The 20,280-nt window shown below is 34.7% G+C and overlaps 1 protein-coding gene across 10 annotated transcripts in view; it reads left to right on the top strand.

The window, feature by feature from the left end:
* DMD (dystrophin) overlaps positions 1 to 20,280 on the top strand; it is a 2,504,498-nt gene that overhangs the window by 1,194,078 nt on the left and 1,290,140 nt on the right. The gene's annotated exons all lie outside the window — the stretch shown is intronic.

Below are 20,280 nucleotides of genomic sequence, written 5' to 3'. Positions count from 1 at the left end.
ATATATATATATATATATATATATATATATATATATATATATATATAAAATTCTCTTATCTAATTATATTTGTGCTACTTACCTCACAAGATTCTTATAAAGATCAAATGGTATAATCTAAATAAAACCTGCAAAGCTGTAGCAAGGCTTCTAAGGTCAACAACATTCACTTGTAGATCACACCTTATCTCAGCCTGCAACTTGATTCGTTCCCATAATTACTCTTGTTATCCTGAGCTCTGTTGTAATCTAGGAGTATATTTTTTTAAATTTATTAATAAACTTGGGACCTCTTTTTTCATTAATTAATCAGTTGGTGCAAACCTCTACCCAAGTTTATTCAATATTAAATAAACTAGAGAAATCTCCACAGCAACAATTATTCTTATTTCTCTATTCAGTAAACCCCTTAATCTTCTATGATTAAATAAATATTAAAACTACTGTATATGGAATCTATTAACAAATGCAATCAGTAATGAAACAAATAAATGGATAAACAGTATTTTGACTGTGAGAAAGATCATAACCAGAGACACCTCAACTCTCACTATAAAGCTTAGTAAAAAAAATACATTTATGCATGATTTGGTTCATTTTTATAAGCAAAAGGTGAAAACAGCTTAAATAAACAGGAAAGATTTCTCCATTTTCTGTCTCTGTGTCTTCTTCAACTCCTCTCCAGTCAAGAAAGAAAAACATTCTCTTCACAATAATCATTCCTTATGAAATTGTCTTTATAATATTTCTTTACAATGTAACAGTTAAGATAATCCTAAGAGGAAAGACTTTTCTCCTCCCTTTATATCTTCTCTATGATTTATCTGTGTTAAGTGGTTTGCTACAAGTGTATGTTATCTAATCTCAACTTCAGCAAGGCACTTTTGCTCCCCTTTAATTGATTCTCTATCCCAGTGATGTCAGACTCCAAGAGAAATGGGAGGCCATTAATCCACAAATAAGGATCCCTATGGGGAAACATAGTTTGAACATGTGATGTTATATTCATTTTATCACATTTTATTTATTTTGTTAAATATTTCCCAAATACATTTTAATCTGGTTCTGGAGCATTTGGAAGTATTGTGGGCTGCATGGTTGGCAGAGTGGGTGGTGTTGTATATGGGATAAGTACCACAGGTGCAGGTCTGACACCTGGACTCAATCCCATTCTTGTTCCAAATCCTTTATTAACTCCAGAAAACATGACACTTGGTTCCCTCCACTACTCTAAAATCTGAAAACCAGACCTCAAACTTTACTGAGAAAAGAGAAGCTATGTACCATGAGCTTGTTCTTCCCTTCTCTTCGAAACCCCTTGACATCATCCTCAATTCATTTTTCCTTTACTTCCCAATAAAGATATTGCCCTTTCCTTTGTCAAAGCCGTGTACTCTTGATCACATCTCCTCCCATCTTCTCCATTAGATTCTTCCCTCCTCAATTCCCTCTCTCCATCTTTTTCTAGGTCTCTTATGAAGAATAACTAGAAATTAAATATGAAATATGTATTAATCCTATAAGATATCTCCCACTCAGATTCAAGGGGTAAATGCAGTCTCATCCTGACTTAAAAAAATTTAAATTGGGGTGGCTAGGTGGCGCAGTGAATAGAGCACCAGCCCTGGAGTCAGGAGAACCTGAGTTCAAATCCGGCCTCACACACTTAACACAAAAACCAGCTGTATGACTTTGGGCAAGTCACTTAACCCCAATTCCCCTCCAAAAAGCAAAATAAATAATGAAAAGGGATTACATTCATACAAATATCTGTCTATATACAAATATAAAATATCCCCCCACACACACTTCAGGAGGGAACCCTAAACTACCAGACAAATTTTAGAATAGGTAAATGTTCTGTAAACTCACCATTCCATTGGACCTACACTACCAAAAATGCCTAGATTTGAACATGTCTATACTTCTTAAAGGATGGGGAGGTTCTCACTTTAGTTATGTTTGCCTTCACCCCGAGCTACCACAGTATTGGACTTGAATCAAATGGAATATCATATTTAGGTTCCTTTATTATAGCAGGAAATGAAAAGAGACAATAAAGTTTGAAAGAGACAGGGGAGAGAGACAGAGAGAGAGTTCAAAGCAAGGAAACCTGATCTAGAATGTGTATTTATACACACACATGCATACATATATAAACATATACATATACACAAATACATATACATCATGCCTAATTTCTGACTCTAGAAAACTATCTACATGAACTGAGACCACACTGTAACCTTATGCAAAACTATTATTTCAGTTGGCATTTTTAGCCGAACATTCGATAAATATTTTTCTCCCCTGATAGCACAGGGAAAAAATAAGTCTTATACTATCCACAGAGGAAAATAATAATACACTAATCTTCATGCCATCACTATTTGATTTTATCCTCTAAAGTGGAAGCTAGAGAGACAGATGCATAATCTGGGAATATTTCCAGAGTCATCTTTTGCTAAATGAGACATTCAACTCTAGCTGCATTCAGCAGGACTCTTTCCTTTGTCACAATGCCATACATAGGGGGAAAGATACATGATAAACACATACAAGATGCTGACAATTCAGGACAAGATTAACAATGGTGCTCCTGCCTTGGTCTCAGCTACATTTTAAGATTTATGTGTAATGATCTGTCTTTCCTTTTTCTAATGTGTGTACAAGTGCCAATTTTTTTTCTTTGCTATAGATATCAAAGTATGGTAGACATTGAAGGGGTTGTAGGTAGCATGGAAGTAGGAAGAAAATCAAACTTCAGAGAACCTGATTAGAAAACTTTCTCTAACTCTGTAAAATAATTTTTTCTAACTCATGAAAATTGTCCTGAGAAATATAATAAAAGGGGTATGAAAGAAGAGAATGTGTATTTCAGGGAGGAATAAATAGGTATCTCCAATTTTTTCTGCTCTTCTTATACTGACCACTTCTTTATTATCTACAAAGTTTGGTCTCATAAATTTATTCCATCAGGGACAGGCTGTGCTTCAGAAAGACCAACAACATATTGTCATTATCTTCTTTGTAAAAAAAAAAAAAAGCATGACTTTATATGAGTTGATATAAATGAATTAAGCATTGCTTAATCACTTAATACATACAAAGCACTGAAGATATAAATAACAAAAAGCAAGAAAATGCCTGCTCTCAAGGAGTTCATATTATAATAGGAAAGACAACACATAGAAGATGAAAAAGTCCCATGATCCTTAGTGTTCAGTGTCAAAGCAAAGTGGTAAGGCTTCATTAATATAACTTCCATTGATGAAGTTAGACCTGTTTTGGACATTGAACCTTTTGACAATGTCAAAGACTTGGTTGACAAGAACCTTTTTCTTTTCTGGGTCTTCAATAGATGTGGCTGTAGCAGCTGCAGGGTTATTTGCCAAGTTGAGTCTCCACAGGCGCTGTTTCCCAAGATGATGACTTAGAGAATTTGCCTGGAAGCAGTATAGTTCCCAGTTATGCATAGGTTAGACATATCCAAGGAAAACAAGATAAACTTTTTCCTTGACTGAAAGACTCTTCCTTCCAACATGCACACATGCACATGCACACATGGCACATATACACACATGCACGCGCAAAAATAATAACAGTCTATATCTACATACTAAATGTATATCTTTAGTGTACTTTTTAAGAGGTTCTCCCCTAGTTACAATATAGCTCAATGTCACCTCTTATACACATTTATCTATTAACCTTCTCTAAGAATCATGCATTTGGGAGAGAAAATTTGTTTAATGTTCACATCAGTACATGTGGGTAACAAATAAAATTTGATGGTAAAAATTATGGTAATGAAAGTTGTTACTTTGAAAACACAGGCATGAAGTACATATTAAAAACTGAACCATATAGAACAATAGGAAAAACATATTTTAATAACCTGTCATTTCTTATCTTTTCCTTCAACTTAGCTTCTTTCATATTTCAATTTAATACTCTCTTACTCCTTACACTCTCTCCTGGGATTTATACTGCTCTCCCTTTTTAAGTGTGGATTTCCCCCCAGATACAGTAGTCTCCTATTTCATTTTACTTGACAGACAATGGGTCAGAGGTTAAAATTTACTTAGGATATTTCAGTGGACCCAGGATCTCATTATGAGGCATGCCCTCATATCCAATACAGAGTGCAAGTATTCCACATACTGTCAACCTATACCATCCTCGCCCTTGTCTTTTCAAAAATTCTCTATGAAAGAACTACCTAACAGCTAGAGGTTTTTCTCTGGTTCTTTGAATACTTTATGGATGCTAATGTAACACTTGGTATATCATCTGTCTCATTCTCACCTCGTAACTAGCTTACCCAGCGAGATAGATCCTTGACACTGTCTTTTATATTACTCTTCTCATAAACATCATTGTTGGCAATAGGCCCTAGCTCATTTATAGATTATTAATAACAATAACAGCAACAGCAGTAAACATAATAATATCTATTATGTGCTGGGTGTGTGCTAAGCACTGTATAAATGTTATGTCATTTGATCCTCAAAACAATCCTGGAAAGTTGGTGCTATTATTATCTCCATTTTTCAGTTGAGAAAACTCAATTAAACAGAGGTTGAAGTATTTTGTGTATGATAATTATTCTAAAGCCCAGCACAACACCTCCGATGTTAATAAAAAGTCAGTAACACCTAATAAATGTCTGGTGACTGATTTTTATAAAAAAACAAAACATAGCCTTGGTCTACTTCTGAAGTCAGGATCCACCTTTACTATCAGAGAAGCATTTTAAGAATGAGAAGGTTAAAACACAAATCACTGGTATTTGGGTTCCATGTGGCTTTAAGTTGAACTTCAATAAGATGACTATCATTTGGTTTTATCAATCCCCAAACAGCAAACATTAGTATATAATTGGTGATTTTACTTTAGAAATAGGATTAAATATTTTTCAACTATAGTGTGACAGTTGAATTAACTACTTAAAAAAGATCTTGATCAATGTTAATTTGTTTACTTCTGAATATAAATTTAATACCTATTTTGTTAATTATTAGTAATACTACATTATTTCTAGATACAAATTTTGTCAAAAAAATAACTGATTAAAGCTAAACATGAAGGAACTTAGTGAAGGTTGCCAGCTATATTTATTTCATGAGTTTTATTTGAGAAACATTAAATGGTAGTTTAAGTCTGCCCATCAACTTATCATCTAGATGTTCCAATTCTCAGTCTCCAGAGCACTCAAGTGATTCTGAGAGAAATGCCTTTTGTGATTACTATTTCAGGCAGGATAATTTGTCTTATATCTTCAATGTCTTTGGAATGTTCCTGTAAATCTTTTCAGTTCATAACTACTTTCATTTGAGACTTGCTTTAGTTGATCAGAAAATGGCTAGAAATAAAATTTACATATTAAATATATATACACACATATATATGCACACACCCATATTTAGAAGAATATATGTATATATGCACACATTTAAATGTATTATATATATTTCTCATATTTTAAAAATCATATATATGTATGTGTTCCTCTTTTTTTATTTATGTATGTATATGTGTGTGCATGTGTATATATATGTACATATATATATATACATACATAAATTCACATATGTATGTATGGAGCTTCTTATAGTAATTAAACCAAATAAATGTCTTAGGAATAATGAATTTTTATACCAAGCCAGTCTAGCAAAGTACTATATGCAAAGCACTGAGTATGCACAAACAGTTCTTAAAATAGGCCCTGCCTCTAAGAAACTTACCTTCTAGTGGGTGCGAAAAAAATCTAAATAGCTAAGTACATATTGGGTAATTTGAGAAGGAGGAAGTGAGCACTAACAACTAAGGAATTAAGAGTGATTTCCTATAGGAGATGGTGCATGAATTAATATTTGGGTAGATCTAGTAGGTCACTTGACTGTCCTTTGCTATTCTTCTAACTTGATTCACTCATCCTAACTTGTCTTAGAAATTTGTAGGGTTCCCAAATAGTGTAGTCATACTGCTACAACTCATTCAGCATTCTGAAGGTAACTGAAGTTGGGGAATTCATTTCTACCATTGTACAGTGTATCTCCTGAACCCCCATCAGTGCATTTGCCACTTAACAAATCAGGCAGTTGAACTTCATTAAGTCTTAATTAGAAATATTTGCTAAACAAAAAGCAAAGCAAGAATAATAATATAACATTTTGCCTATAAAACAGGGACATATTCTCCCATGATTAGCGACATGATAGGTGAGTAGGCACAAATTTATAGAACCATAACAGAAAAGGACATGAATATGAATCATGTATATCCAGGAGAAAGTCAAAACTCTGGACTACAACTCTTGATGACCTTTGTCTCCCTCAAGAAGAGTCTGCAGAACAATTCAATGACATTTAAGGTCCATGCTCAGCTTATTATTCTGCTTGAGCCATTCAAGCTCTGAAATTTCTTTCCAGCCCTGACTAACAATCTCTTCTAAGATTAGCTCTTAGCTCTGAGTTGTTCCCTCTGAATTGATCTGTGAATACTCATTTCACAGAAATATTTGTAAAGCAATTAAAGAAAGACTGGTCTGTATTAGGTAGTTCATAGATAATTTTCTACTTTACCTTTAGCTCTCAAGTCAGCTTTACCATACTAGCTCTCAGCAAGATAACTTCAGTAAGATAACTCATGTCTATCTCATGGAAATAAACCAAAATCCATATTTTTACCATTGGCACCATGACGACTAGGTGATACATTTTTTTGCCCCATTATCACCAGTTCTAGGAATCATATTTTCCCAGCTATTACCTTCAAAGTCTTTTTATGAGTCATGTGTAAATTGGAGGCTGGGAAACAAAAACTCTATGTTAGGACCTCTCACTTTTCTGCCTCATTTTCTTCACCTAGAAAATCTGGGAATATCAGTATATTTCATAAGCCTTTAGTGTTTTCACCATCTCCCCTTTATAAGTGTTAAAGTTCTTAAGGCTCAAACAATACATCAGTTTTACTTTTTAAATGGTTGCTGAAAGGACCCCCAATTAGTTACTAGAAAATACAATTGAAATGGACAATCTTCTCCCAGGATTTCTGTACAATAATAAATACAAAAGAATTTGATGGTAAACAGGAGAAGGAATCACAATTTTTCTTTAGAGAGGCAAAAAATAGTTGGTTTTATTGTGTGGCCAAAATCCTTAAGAAACATTTATTAATAGGATATTTGGTAATCATTTATTACAGAACTAATGATGTATTCACAGAATTCCATAAAATAACTACAACTTAATGTGCATCAGGTGTTGAGGATGAAGAGATAGACATATCTTAAAATAAATTCAATAAAATCCTCCAAATTGAATGACTATGCATTCTGATATGATGACTTCAATGCAAAAGTGAGAAAAAATGAGATTGAGGAGAAATACATAAGGATCTGTGAAGGAATGAGATTACCCAAACACCTGTAGACTATACAGAAATGTTGAACATTTGTATCATGATTACTTTCTTTAAGAAAGAAATTGGTCAATGTAAACACCAAATAATATCACAAAATGAATTTGATTATAATTTGATAGACATTTGTTATTGTTTTTGAAGTAATTCCTGAACCATCTTTCTGTTCACAATAAGATGATTCATCTGTCAGAACAAGAACTCAGAAATGAAGTAAAAAGAATGAAAAAAATTTGGCATACAATTAAAATAACAAATCAAATATTTAAATATGCAAATGACAATGAAAATGGAGAAAGGACAACAATGACATCAACGCTGATTATTGTAATGCTATTTTTTTATATAGGTGATAAAAAAATTATTTCCACAAGGTCCAAGGAGGCCAGAAAGTATTTGAGTCAGCAAGCACTGGACTTGCTTGCCAAGTATAAAGAAATAGCCAAAGGCAACATCAGTTTAGAACAAAAACTCATTTTTTATTTCTCACAAAGAAGGATGATGGATAGAGAGAAGCATTGAGGGGTAAGCACAATTTTTTAAAATGGTAGAGAGATTACTAAGAAAAGTCATCCCAAACACATGTAATGACAAAAAATGGAAGGAGGACAATAAAGAAAAGAAAAAAATAGAAAAGACCTTAATTTGAAAACAACAGATGAAAAATGAAAAAGATCTGCAAGTCTTTGATAAATGTTCATTTATTGCTTTATTGTATCATTCTTTTATAGTCAGTCATCCAATTAACATTTGTTAAAGACCTACCTTGTTGGGTTGCTAGGTGTCACAGTGAATAGAGCACTGGACCTGGAGTCAGGAGGACCTGAGTTCAAATCCGGCCTCAGACACTTAACACAAAACTAGCCATGTGACCTTGGGCAAGTCACTTAACTCCAATTGCCCCTACATAAAAAAAGCAAAAAAAAAAAAGAGATTTAATTATTGGGGGTAGTTAGGTGGCACAGTGAATAGAGTGCTGGCGCTGGAGCCAGGAGGACCTGGATTTGGATCGGGCCTCAGACACTTAACACAAAAAATAGCCATGTGACCTTGGGCAAATCACTTAACCCCAATTGCCCTCCAAAAAGCATTGAAATAAATATAAAAAACTACCTTGTGCCAGACACTGTGTTTAGTGCTGGAGATAGAAAAAAAAAGGGGAAAAGATTGTTCTTGCTTTCAAGGAGCTAACAGTCTAAAGGGGAAAACAACATGTAAATAACTATGTAGGAACAGACTATATACAGAATAAACTGACAATAATCAACAGAGTACAAACAAGAAAATTAAGAGATATTGCAAAAGACTTCATTTAAAAGGTGGGATTTTACTGAAGGAAGCTAAGGAAACCAGGAGGCAGAGATGAGGAGAGAGAGCATGCCAATCATGAAAGACAGCCTGCATCTCCTGGAGATGGAGTTTCCTGTTTGAAGAATAGCAAAGAGGCCAATGGCAGTGGATTACAGAACTGGGAAAAAGGTTTAATAAGACTTGAAGATGCGGCAGGACAGGTTATAAATTTCTTAGAATGCCAAACAGAGATTGATCCTGGAGGTGATAGGGTACCACTATATGATGAAGATACTATCTGTCCCATACTTGCCCTGTGAGGATCAACTGTGAAAATATATGTGAAGTACTTTGAAAATGATTAAGTATTATACATATGTAAGGGATTATAGTCATTGTTGCTATCATTATTATACCTTTTCATAAAACAAATACACATAAATGCCCCATATATTGTTTTTAATTCAGTAGCACATGGGAATGGCTTTTTCCCTGGAGGTTACTGTCCAGAAATTTAGCTTGCTGACAAATGCAATAAATTGAGAAATGTTCCCAAATTTCCTGTCTGTAGAGTTGAAAATTAGTATATCTATGTAGAGAAACTTGTCAAATAGAACTTGTACAAGGGGAATGTGTTAGGGAGGATTTCACACATACACACAAACACACACACCCCTTTTTGTATCCTGGGCCCCTTTGGCAAAGTGCTGAAGCCCATGCATCTCCTCAGGAAAAAAAAAAGTTTTAAAAGCATAAAAATAAATATACAATAATAAAGGATACTAATTTTGTCAAAACAAAGTTTTCATAATATATATGTGTATATACACACACACACACATTTATTTGTGTGTGTATAGTATTTAAATTCATGGACACCAGGTTCAGAACTCCTGTGTTAGAGTGAAAGGAGAGTTTAAATAACTTTTGATTTTAACAGAAAAAGTAGCTTAACTATGTTTTATACCCTGGTTGAAGGTTTTCTTTTTAATAGTGCTACTTGCATTCTATCATTTTAAGGATAGATTGGTACTCTTAAATATGGACTAAGTGATATAAAAATATAAAACCCAGTGACCTCTTGTGTGGCTCCCCTGATTCCTGTGTGCTAAAGAAGCAAACAACCCACTAAGGGAGAAACAGAAATACCATTCCCTATTTCCCAACCACAAAAATAAACTAAAAATAAAAATGAATTCCATATATCTTTTTGGTGGAAAGCATAAAACTGTTTCTTTCTAACTCATTTTAACATGATGAGGAAAAACAACATTGAAGTACAGCTGTTGCAGCTATAAAAAAATCCTTATTTAACACTGTGAAAAAGCAGTTTTCTCTGTGAAAATAGCAAATTCATACCTGTGAGTGGATCATCACAAGACAGATTTTCTTAATTATTTGAAATTCATTCATGAATTTAGTTTGAGATGTTTTTGAAAATACTAATTTCCTCAAAGGAATACTGTCTTTTGTGAAAGAGAAAAAAAAGGACAGTAATTTCAAAGAGCTTATAGTCCTTCCCCACAATTAAAAGCAATGTATACTATATTTGATTTCACTTGCTGGAATGACAAGTTATTTATAGAAACATAATAACTTTAAATATAAATTTCAAGAAATTTCTCTGTTCAGTAATGCAATCTCCAGTCGAATGCTAACTATAAAATATTAATATGAAAGTGCCATTTTTAAAAAAAGGAAGTTAGATTTTTTTAAACTGCTTCCTTTTTAACACAAATTATTACTTTTTGATTTGAATCAACAGAGAAGGACTCTGTCATTTGGAGTTTGCTTTTTTGTCACCTACGTGTGTGTGTGTTGAAATAGGTGGCATTTTTAGGGAGAACAAGGAGAACCCTTATGATATCACTAAAAAATCCATTTCTGTTCTCAAATTATGAATAGAGCCAAGACAATATAGTATAACTTTCACCTCCCACTTTGTGCCCTAGTCTTGGGGCCCTTTGGACCATACGATGGGTTTTCCTCCAGTTACTAGGAAGCCTAAGTTGAGCATGTGATTGCTGTGTAGATACTGTTTTAGAAAGAGTCTGGAGAGTTTGGGGATCAGGGTAAATTACAAAGACATGGGGGTAAAGGTGGTTGTAGAACTTTTAACTTCTGTGATGAGTTCAAGTATTTTAATTGGTACACAGCCCCTTCTGTAATTGGCATTGTTCTTGAGCAGTAAGCAGTGGGTGCTTCAGTGCCATCTGGCATTTTTTAGTGGAGAACAGCTCCAGTACCATCGGGTGACCCATCAGCAGTCAGCAACAGCAGTTTATGTTCATTGAAGGATGCTAGAAGACTCAGATGAAATGATTCTGACTTTTTCTTATAAGTTCCCAAATACTTGGATAACATCCTATCCCATATGTATATGTATGTATATATACACATATGTATACACACATGTATGTATTTATATATACATCACATAGATATATCTATATGCATGTCTATATGTGTGTATATACATATATATGTATATAGGTAGATATAGATATCTTACTCACTGTATTTAATGTAATGATATGCCACTACCCTTAACATGAAAATATATGGAAACTTCTCCATAAAAGAGTCAGTATAAAGTCACAACATGGATCCCAGTAATTGCTATAATTTTGAAGAATGCAAAACTGACCTCACCAATTCTACCAGTAAACTTTGTGAAAAAATTATTTAAGGTGGTATCATTCTCAATTATTGATATGTGACAATTGAAATCCTTTCCTATCTTGCCTTCATAATTGTTTATGAATATTGACAATGAAAATGCTGCAATTTACTTAGCTGTTTTGCCATTGGTTTCATGAGTAACTGTACTCACTTGTTCTTAGATTATATGAAATGTTATGACACTTTCTAGGCTTCTTTATGATGGATTTTGAATGGCATATTCTCTCATAGTAGGCCCCTTTTCTTCAAACTCTTCACTTGACTATGCAAACCAAAACTTTCTACAACCTGAAGTAGGTCATGTGAGCAGAAAGATGGCTGAAGAGTTGCCTTCTACAAACATTTTAAACCACAAAACCACAACAGAAAGGAATTATATACTGCCTATAGAGGGGTTACAAATGAATGCACAACACACAACACTTCACAAAGGAGAAAAACCTCATGAATGGAGAACTTTTAATACTTAAAATATTCATTCAATTTTCTTATTCCTAACCAACTTCTACAACCACCCCACTGAGCATGAATCTAAAGGACTATGATTTAGTATCTTGCTGTAGGGAATACCTAGGTCTTAGGGGACAGGATATGAGTGGAACTGGGGGGAGGGGGGGTGAGTCAAAATCAAGGAATTTCCATTGCAAATTCAGAAGAGTTGGGGGCAATTGGGATTAAGTTTGCTGTAAAGTGTATTGATCTGGGTCTTTTGGCAAGAGGCCTATCAGTTTTCCAGGGCTCCTAAAACCTTAGAGGACATTCTTGAAGAATGTTTTTTAGACCCTTTTGCTGGTGGTTTTTATGTGTTTTTATCTTCTGGATCCTTTTTGAACTACCATGAGAATTATATCTACCTAAGGGTATTGGAATAGAATTTTAGTAAAGACCTTGTTTAAATCCTCTACCTCTGAATCAGCCTTTCATCCAGATGCAGGAATACAATCTAGAAAAAAACTGTCAGTGATTTGCATCAATTCTAAACAAAAATTAAAAACCTAATAGTCACTGATTCTACACAGACCCTAGAAGGAAAGGAAAGCATCATTAAGACAGAATAGTTTATTAGGACAAAAGCTGTGCAATATGTAGTAGTCAGATTTGCAAATTGGAGAAGAGCAGTGTTGGACCTGGGAGGAAAAGGACCAGTCCTCTTTCTAACACATAAGTTAGGGAAGGACCTAAAGAAAACCAACTTCCATAGCCTCTAAAATGAGGAGCCTGAGGCCTAAGACTAGCAACCTATCTTTAAAGATCTGTGTAGCAGTAGAAAGAAGAGATATTGAAGAATGAAGAGAATTGCTGAAGTTCAGTGACTGACTAGAAAAAAAAAACAAACAAAAGCTCAAAAAATAAGTCTTAATAAAGAGCCAGATCACAAGCAGATAAAAAAAAATGTAAAATAAAGACAGTAAAACCTAAGCAAGAAACCAAAGCATATTAAATAAATTTTATAATATAAATGAAAATCAACCAGTAATCCCTGATGAAAGATTCCTCTGGATTCTATAGTAGTAATGTAACAACAACAAGAAATTACATAATTTTCTTTTAAATACACATATTAAGGGCGCTGAGGTGGCGCAGTGAGTAAGAGTGCTGGCCCGGAGTCGGGAGGACCCGGGATTGGTTCCAGGCTCAGATACTTAACAGTCACACAAAATAACTGGCCATGTAACCTTGGGCAAGTTACTTAACCCCAATTGCTTTAAAAAAAATAAATAAATAAATAAATACATACACATATGAAAGGAAATTATACTTCAATTTAGGAGAAAAATCAGAACACAAAATACAGACCTAACAAACAAATAGAAAAAAGTAGGAAAAATTGAATATATGATAAAGAATTTCTCCACATAAATTTAATCTCTGAGAAAGAGAATAGTATTATATAAGAATAAGAAATTCCACTGAAGTGGAAGAAAATCTGACAGAAGGGAAACAAAGGCAAAAATGCTAAAAGAACACATACACATTCTACCAGCCAATGCAACTGACTTTTATGACAGAGATTATTATTATTATTATTATTATTATTATTATTATTATTATTATTATTATTATTATTAATGATTATAGTTCTCTAAAAAGAGTATGGTAAATTTACCACAATCTAGGAAATAAATCAAGAAAATTGTCTACAACTTCCAATCTCTCACAACCTGAACAGAAGATGGTATATATGAACAACTGATTATAGTGATAAGAAACTTCATGGAGAAAGTGATCTAAGCTGGGGCTTGAAGGAAAATGATTCTGATTGGAAGAGATTAAATTGGAGTGCATTTCAGCAAAGAGGGGATACCCTGAACAGAGGACAGTAGGCCCCAGCACTTAGCACAGTTCTTGGCAAACACCATATAAGTGTTTAATAAATGCTTGTTGATTGACAAGGGAAAGGTATAGCAATGTAATATCAGAAAACAGTTCAATTTTACTACAGTGTAGAATTGTGAAGGGGAGTGATGTAAAATTAGGCTAGAAAGCAACAAAATAATGTTGTTAAATGCACAGAAGTTTTATTAGGAAATGTCTTGAATAATAAGACATTATTAGCATTTAATTGGCATTCCAAGATTGCAAAGCACTTTACAAATATTGTCTCATTTGATCCTTTTTGGATATTGTCTTCATTTGATCAACAACTCTGGGAGCAAGTTGCTATTATTGCTCCCATTTTACAGATGGAGAAAATGAAATAATCAGATGTGAAGTGATTTGCCCATCTGAGAATGAATTGGAATTCGGGTCTGCCTGACTTTCTCACTTAAAGAATTTGTATTCTGTCTTAAGACTAACATTCTAGGATCATAGATTTAGAAGTGGAAAGAACTTCAGAATCTACATATTTGGGTAGAACTCTACTTCAGAAAGATTTTTTTTTTGGCAACTGTGAAGAATGAAATGAAGAATGGAAGCAATGAGGTTTTGAGCTATAGTAATGGGCATGTGAAAGCAGACTTTCAGAACAGCATGATGACTTCTGTTCCCACAGGCAGCTGCTTGCTACCATAAGTTGACTATCACAGCTCACAGTTTAGTCTTGAAGAAAGCCATCTGCTTTATGTCTCTTGGCTAAGTTTGTTTAGAAACAAGCAGCTGTATAAGAAAGGAAGGAGTCTATGTCTTGCAGTGGCAAATAAACAGGTTTTCAATGTAAATAAGAAAATCTTACTAATGTCTCCTTAAGAAGGAAATCCCCTTTTCCTATGGTGGTCATTGTCCTTTGTTCTTGGAGAGGACCAAAATGACATCACTGTGTGAAAGTGAAGTTTCAGTGTGTCTCGACTATTACTGATCAGAGCAATATAAGCTCAGAATGTTCTACCACAGGTCAGCCACAAATAGCCCTTGGGAACATTTGGGGTGGATTCTCTAAATTTGCGCATCCTGTATTTCCTTTGAGCTGTTCCAATTTTGCTTTGCTCATAGAGCACAGCACTTTCTCTGATGTGGGCGTGTCATGCTGAGTGGTCCTGTGCCAGCATCTCTCATGTCACACAATCAGTTCTAAAGTTTTTGGGAGAAACCTTGAGAGTGTCCTTGTATCGCTTTTTCTGACCACCATGTGAACTCTTGAACCTCCATCATGAGACAACTGTTAGCTTACCACAACATTCATTTACACATCTGTGGGATATTTCAATACATAAAACAGCCATGATTTCATCCATGTAACTATTTCTCCAGTTGTTGAAGCTTACAAAACCTCTCTGTCTCACAATAGGGGTTCTTAATCATTTTTTTGTGTGTCTTAGACCACTTTGGCAGTCTGGTGCTTATGGACTCCTTCTTAGAATAATATTGTTAAATGCACAGAATAAAATATATAGGAGAATTATTCTGAAAAAGTTATCAATATATAACACATACCTATATGTATAGATGGAGAGATTCAAAAAGTTCACAATCCCCAGGTTAAGGACCCCCACATTAGTGTATAGTTTCACAATTTGTTTCTCCCTCAAAAAATAAAATTACTTGATGCCTATTCATCTGTATCCTCAGCTAAGCTTATCAGACAAGATGCTTGCATTTGATCATGGAACCTGTACTTGAAGACTATCTGACTCATTTATATCTACTGAGGTTTTAATTTATTGTCATAGACATAAAAAAATATTCCAAATTACCCCCATGCTATGATGAAGCATTGAAGTAGAATATAGATCATTTTTAAGAAAAAAAATTGTGATTTTTCAGAACTAAAACTATTCAGGGTTTACATACTTTGTAGGTAAAAACCTATTTTGGGGGATTTCCTACCTAGATATTTTGGGTAAGTATTTAAAATCCTATGTTTGAAAATTGTAATTTTATTTTAACACTTTGAAAGTAACTACTCTTCTCTCTACCTTCACATTGCATTATACTTGTTTGTGTATGCTCTTTACCTATATGTTACCAGAATACAAAGAGAAAGAACACTAGATTCATAGTGAAATGAGACTTAGAATCAAATCCAAACACTAATAGTTGCTAACAGTGTGTCCATAAGAAAATTATATCACCTCTGTGAGCCTGTTTCCTCATCTCTAAAATCATATACGTTGTACTCACTTCACATGCTTTTTGTAAAGATAAAATGAGATAGTGTATACATAACAGTGACCGCTGGCCACCCAGGGCCTGAAGGCCAGGTGTGTTACATTTCTTTAGGTTTCTCTTGATACCCTTAGGGGAGATTGGGGAGTGTTCATTCTCTCTGTCACTGCCACAAACCCACTAATGCTGTTTCCCTAATTTCAGGTGGTACTTTATACTCCAGTTCCATTGAACAACTTAACAGTTAGATTAACTTTTACAAAGTAATATGTAATTCAAAAATGTGAAAGTAGAAATGTATAAATATTCTTAACAACTGGAGGAAACCCCCCCCTCCCTATACCACTTCAATATCTGGGGAGTGGAGGATAATTAGGTTCACAACTTAGCATGGTCCCACAAAGTTCCCATTCTCAGACCTGATTGAGATCTCATCCTTTAGGACTTAGGCTTCTCCAGGTTTCCTTCCTGGCCTGGAATCCTGCATTGAAGGTCATCATGACTCTGTTCCAGTGGGGATTCTGGCCCCTAGAACTGGAAATGACAAATAAAATGAACTCCTATGGTGGAAGTCTTTTTCTAGGGGTCACAGGGCTTAAAAGGGAGAGGAGGAAGCTTAATTCATGTTGCCCATATTTGGGTGAACAAGATCTTTACCCTCTCTCAAAGCCAAAGGAAAGAGGGGAAGAATGTTCCAATGGGTTCATTTTGAAGACAAAGCCTGTTCCAGCTACATAGCCAATTTGAAGAAACTCTTTACCGTCATGTGGTGGGGAATCCAGAATGATCTGGTCCCTGGCTTCTTTCAAGTGAGTGTCTCCATGTTAGTTGATCTGGGCATGTATAAAGCCTGGCTACATATAGATAAAAACTCTTTGAAATCATTACATCTGTTTTGGAAAACAATTTGTAATTATGCAGATAAAGTTATAAAAATGCCCATAGTCCTTTTACCTAGAGATTCCACAACTAGGCATATACCCCAAGGAGGCTATCATTTTAAAAAAATCTTCATATACATAAAAATATTTATAACAGCACATTTTAAATTAGCAAAGAGCTAGGAAAAAAGGAGATACTCATTTATTTGAGTATAGCCAAATTAATATTCATGTAAGAATATAATGGAAACAATGAATATCGTGAATGCAGAGAAGCATGTAGACACTTACATCAGTTGATACAGAAGGAACTCAGCAGTCAAGAAAACAACATACAACGATGTAAATGACTTTTTAAAATCCCACAAAATAACTGACAGTGAACATTGAAGGATTACAAAGAACAAGTATTGCCCCCAAAGAAGTTGTCTGTCTACCAAATCATGTGCATTGGACCATAATGCTTCCCTTAAAAGCCAAGTTGACCTGTCCGATTTTTAGTACTATCTCCCAACACTACAGTAATAGAAATACTTGTGTACTAATTCAAACACAAGTTTTAATGAGACCCACATGTGAAATTAGAGACAGATTTAGAAACAAAATTCACAAGCCTTAGAATCACTTTTTTTTTTTAAGATTCAAAGTGTGTGTGTGTGTGTGTGTGTGTTCTTCCATAATATATTAAACTTGGCATTTTGAGTCTTTTCTCAAAAGATTACCTGCAGAATATGATATTTTTTTCTGTGCCAAATTTATTCCTAGTTCTTATAAATTATCACATAGTGGCCTTTTTGCTTCCAATGAAAGAGTTAAGATTGTAACTACTATAATGTTAACCTTGAATACTTCAAACCCTTGCCAAAGTTCACATAGACCATAGAAGATTCATTAGATTGTAAGATACCTGAGGGCAATGACTTTTTTTGGTCTCCTTATATCCCCAGCACTTAGCACAGTGTCTGGTACATAGTAGCTGCTTAATAAATATTTATTGATTTGTTTATTAATTTACATTTGTAAGGCAGTCTTTACTGTCTTTTTGTGTCAAGGATCCCTTTGCCAGTCTTGGAAAGCCTGGGGATTTCTCAGAATATTGTTTTGAATTACACGAAATCAAATACATAATATTATGAGGAACAATTATGCTGAAATACTTTATCAAAATATTTTTTAGAAATCAAATTCAAAGATCCCTTTTAATCTGTCCATGAACTCCTTGGGGTCTATATCCCTGCTCCAGTGGCTAAGATAAACAACACCATTGATGTGTTCTAGCAATATTTCCAAAGAAGTCAAGACCAGATTACCTCTTTAAAAAGAAAAAAAAAGATGACAATGTCTCAAAAAGTCTTACCTTTTTTACTTCAGTAACATGAAACAGAGTAAATCATCATTTCATTAGTAAGAGTAGGAAGAATAACAAGGATGATTTGATATCTGAAAAATAATACGTAGAATGAGAATTTAAAATTTATATATAAGAAAAAGGTGGAAAAGGAAAATGGCAGTGTTCTATATAATGTGTAGATTGTATAGTACCAAAGAATTATGATTTCTTAAAGTCATGGAAGGAAAAGAAGATTAGAAATACACATTAGAAATATTACTTTGATAGAAATCAAAAACTCACAAAGATATTCCCCAGAATCTTCCTCACTGGATAATTTTAGATTTGTACTATACAAGTGGTGAATTGACTAGATGCTCTTAGGATTATTTCAGCTATATTTTCCCATGATTCTGTGCACAAGAAAAAAAAAAAAGGCACAGCTTGACTAGTGTGGGGGGGGGGGGAAGAGAGAGAGAGAGAAGACACAATATGTATTGTCACATGGTCAATATGACTTTGGTGATCTGTATCAATCATAAATTGTAAAGAGTGTTTTAGTGACTAGTAGAGGATATTTATTGTCTGTGTAGACATAGAGCCACATGTCACCTTGAAAGCATAATCCTAGAAAAGGAAAACAAGAAGAAATGCATCTTCTATGAAGAATGTACTTAATATTCTACACCAGTAGCCATAAAATCAGGCTCCTGTGATATACAATACCCAAATGTTTCTGCTTTTGATTTCAAAGAAATTTTAGTCACAGGAGATGTTCTTTATCAATTATATTGGACAAACTTTTTTTTTGGTTGTGAGTTGCATTAAGGCAGCATGAGAATTTATGACAAACATAAACTGCTTTCCTTGAGATATTGCTTTTGAAAATATTTTCATGTTAAAATTTTCAATCAAATTTCTACCCATAACATCTAAATCCTTAGATCAAGGATGGAAAATGCATAGTACATAAAAGACAGCCCACAAATGTTCTATTATTAATAAGATAATGGAGTTCAACAATTAAAAACAAACATTTAGTTTGCCTTTATTTTTTGTCAGTAAGCACAGAAAAAAATTCTACAGGGACAGTCTCTTTTTTATATTTTTTGCTTACATTAAAGAGACATTCAAGCTTTTGGGTCTTCTTCTAACAGGCCTCATTAGTTGGCTGTATCAGTCCTGTTGTATAAAAGCTTTCCCTCAATGAATGGAAAGCGAGATACACTGATGGGATTTGGGGCTGATGTAGTGGAGATTTTGGCTCCTGGATTCTTGTAGTTAAAGCCAGCTTTAAGGATAGACTCCTATTGTCTTACTGCTTACAGCACTGTGCTGGCTACAGGTAGGCCACTGTAGGGCCACTCAAAAAGAGGAACTTGTTATCTCAACTCCCTTTTTCCTCTGGAAAGAAATTTCATGCCAGTGGGATTCTCCCACATCTTAGGGTCCAAGACAGAGAAGGTAACAACACCTGCCTTTGAGAAAGCTGGTCTTACACTGTCAGAACCATTTCAGGGCTGAGGTAACTGACTTGTTTGGGGACCAAGTTACAGCACTCTAGCTCTTGGATATTTGGGTTCAAGTATGGGGGTGGTGAACTGGGGTAGCAGTGATGTTGTCATCACTTAAGTTCCAAGTTTTCTTCAATTCAACAAACATTTATTGAGCTCTTCCAGAGCTGTTACCAGGAGCTGGATTTTTCAGGTTTTCCCTATAGAAGACCCTTCTCCATTAAGCATTTCTTCCTCTTCTCTTGGTATCAGGGTTGTTTTTTTCTTTTTCTTTATTTGGCTGCCTAGACCCATCCCCTCATCTTCTTCACACACCCCCAAGTTTGGGTACCACTTCTTTTGGGGTAGGAGAACATCCTGACAAGCACAGTGTGTCAGATTTCCTCTCGGGTCTGTGGTCCCATTGCCATGTGAGCCGGATTGTTATCCAGGCCCACTGATCCAGAGCAGTCTCAGGGCTTGAGCTGGGGGAGAAGATATGAGTTATATCAAGTTTTCCAAAGGGAGACCAAATGTCTTTCACCGGGACACCTTATGGAGTTAGGTAGACTGTCACCTTCCTGGCCTCTCGTGCAAGGGCCTGCCTACCATGTGCCAACACCACTCCTTTTCG

This window comes from Petaurus breviceps, unplaced genomic scaffold (genome assembly GCF_028583685.1).
Source record: "Petaurus breviceps papuanus isolate PSGF00001 unplaced genomic scaffold, PetGlider_PUasm1.0 90603, whole genome shotgun sequence".
In the NCBI taxonomy this organism is placed as follows: Eukaryota; Metazoa; Chordata; class Mammalia; order Diprotodontia; family Petauridae; genus Petaurus; species Petaurus breviceps.
The sequence above is the reverse complement of the archived record's forward strand: the minus strand, read 5'-3'. Positions and strand labels throughout refer to the sequence as shown.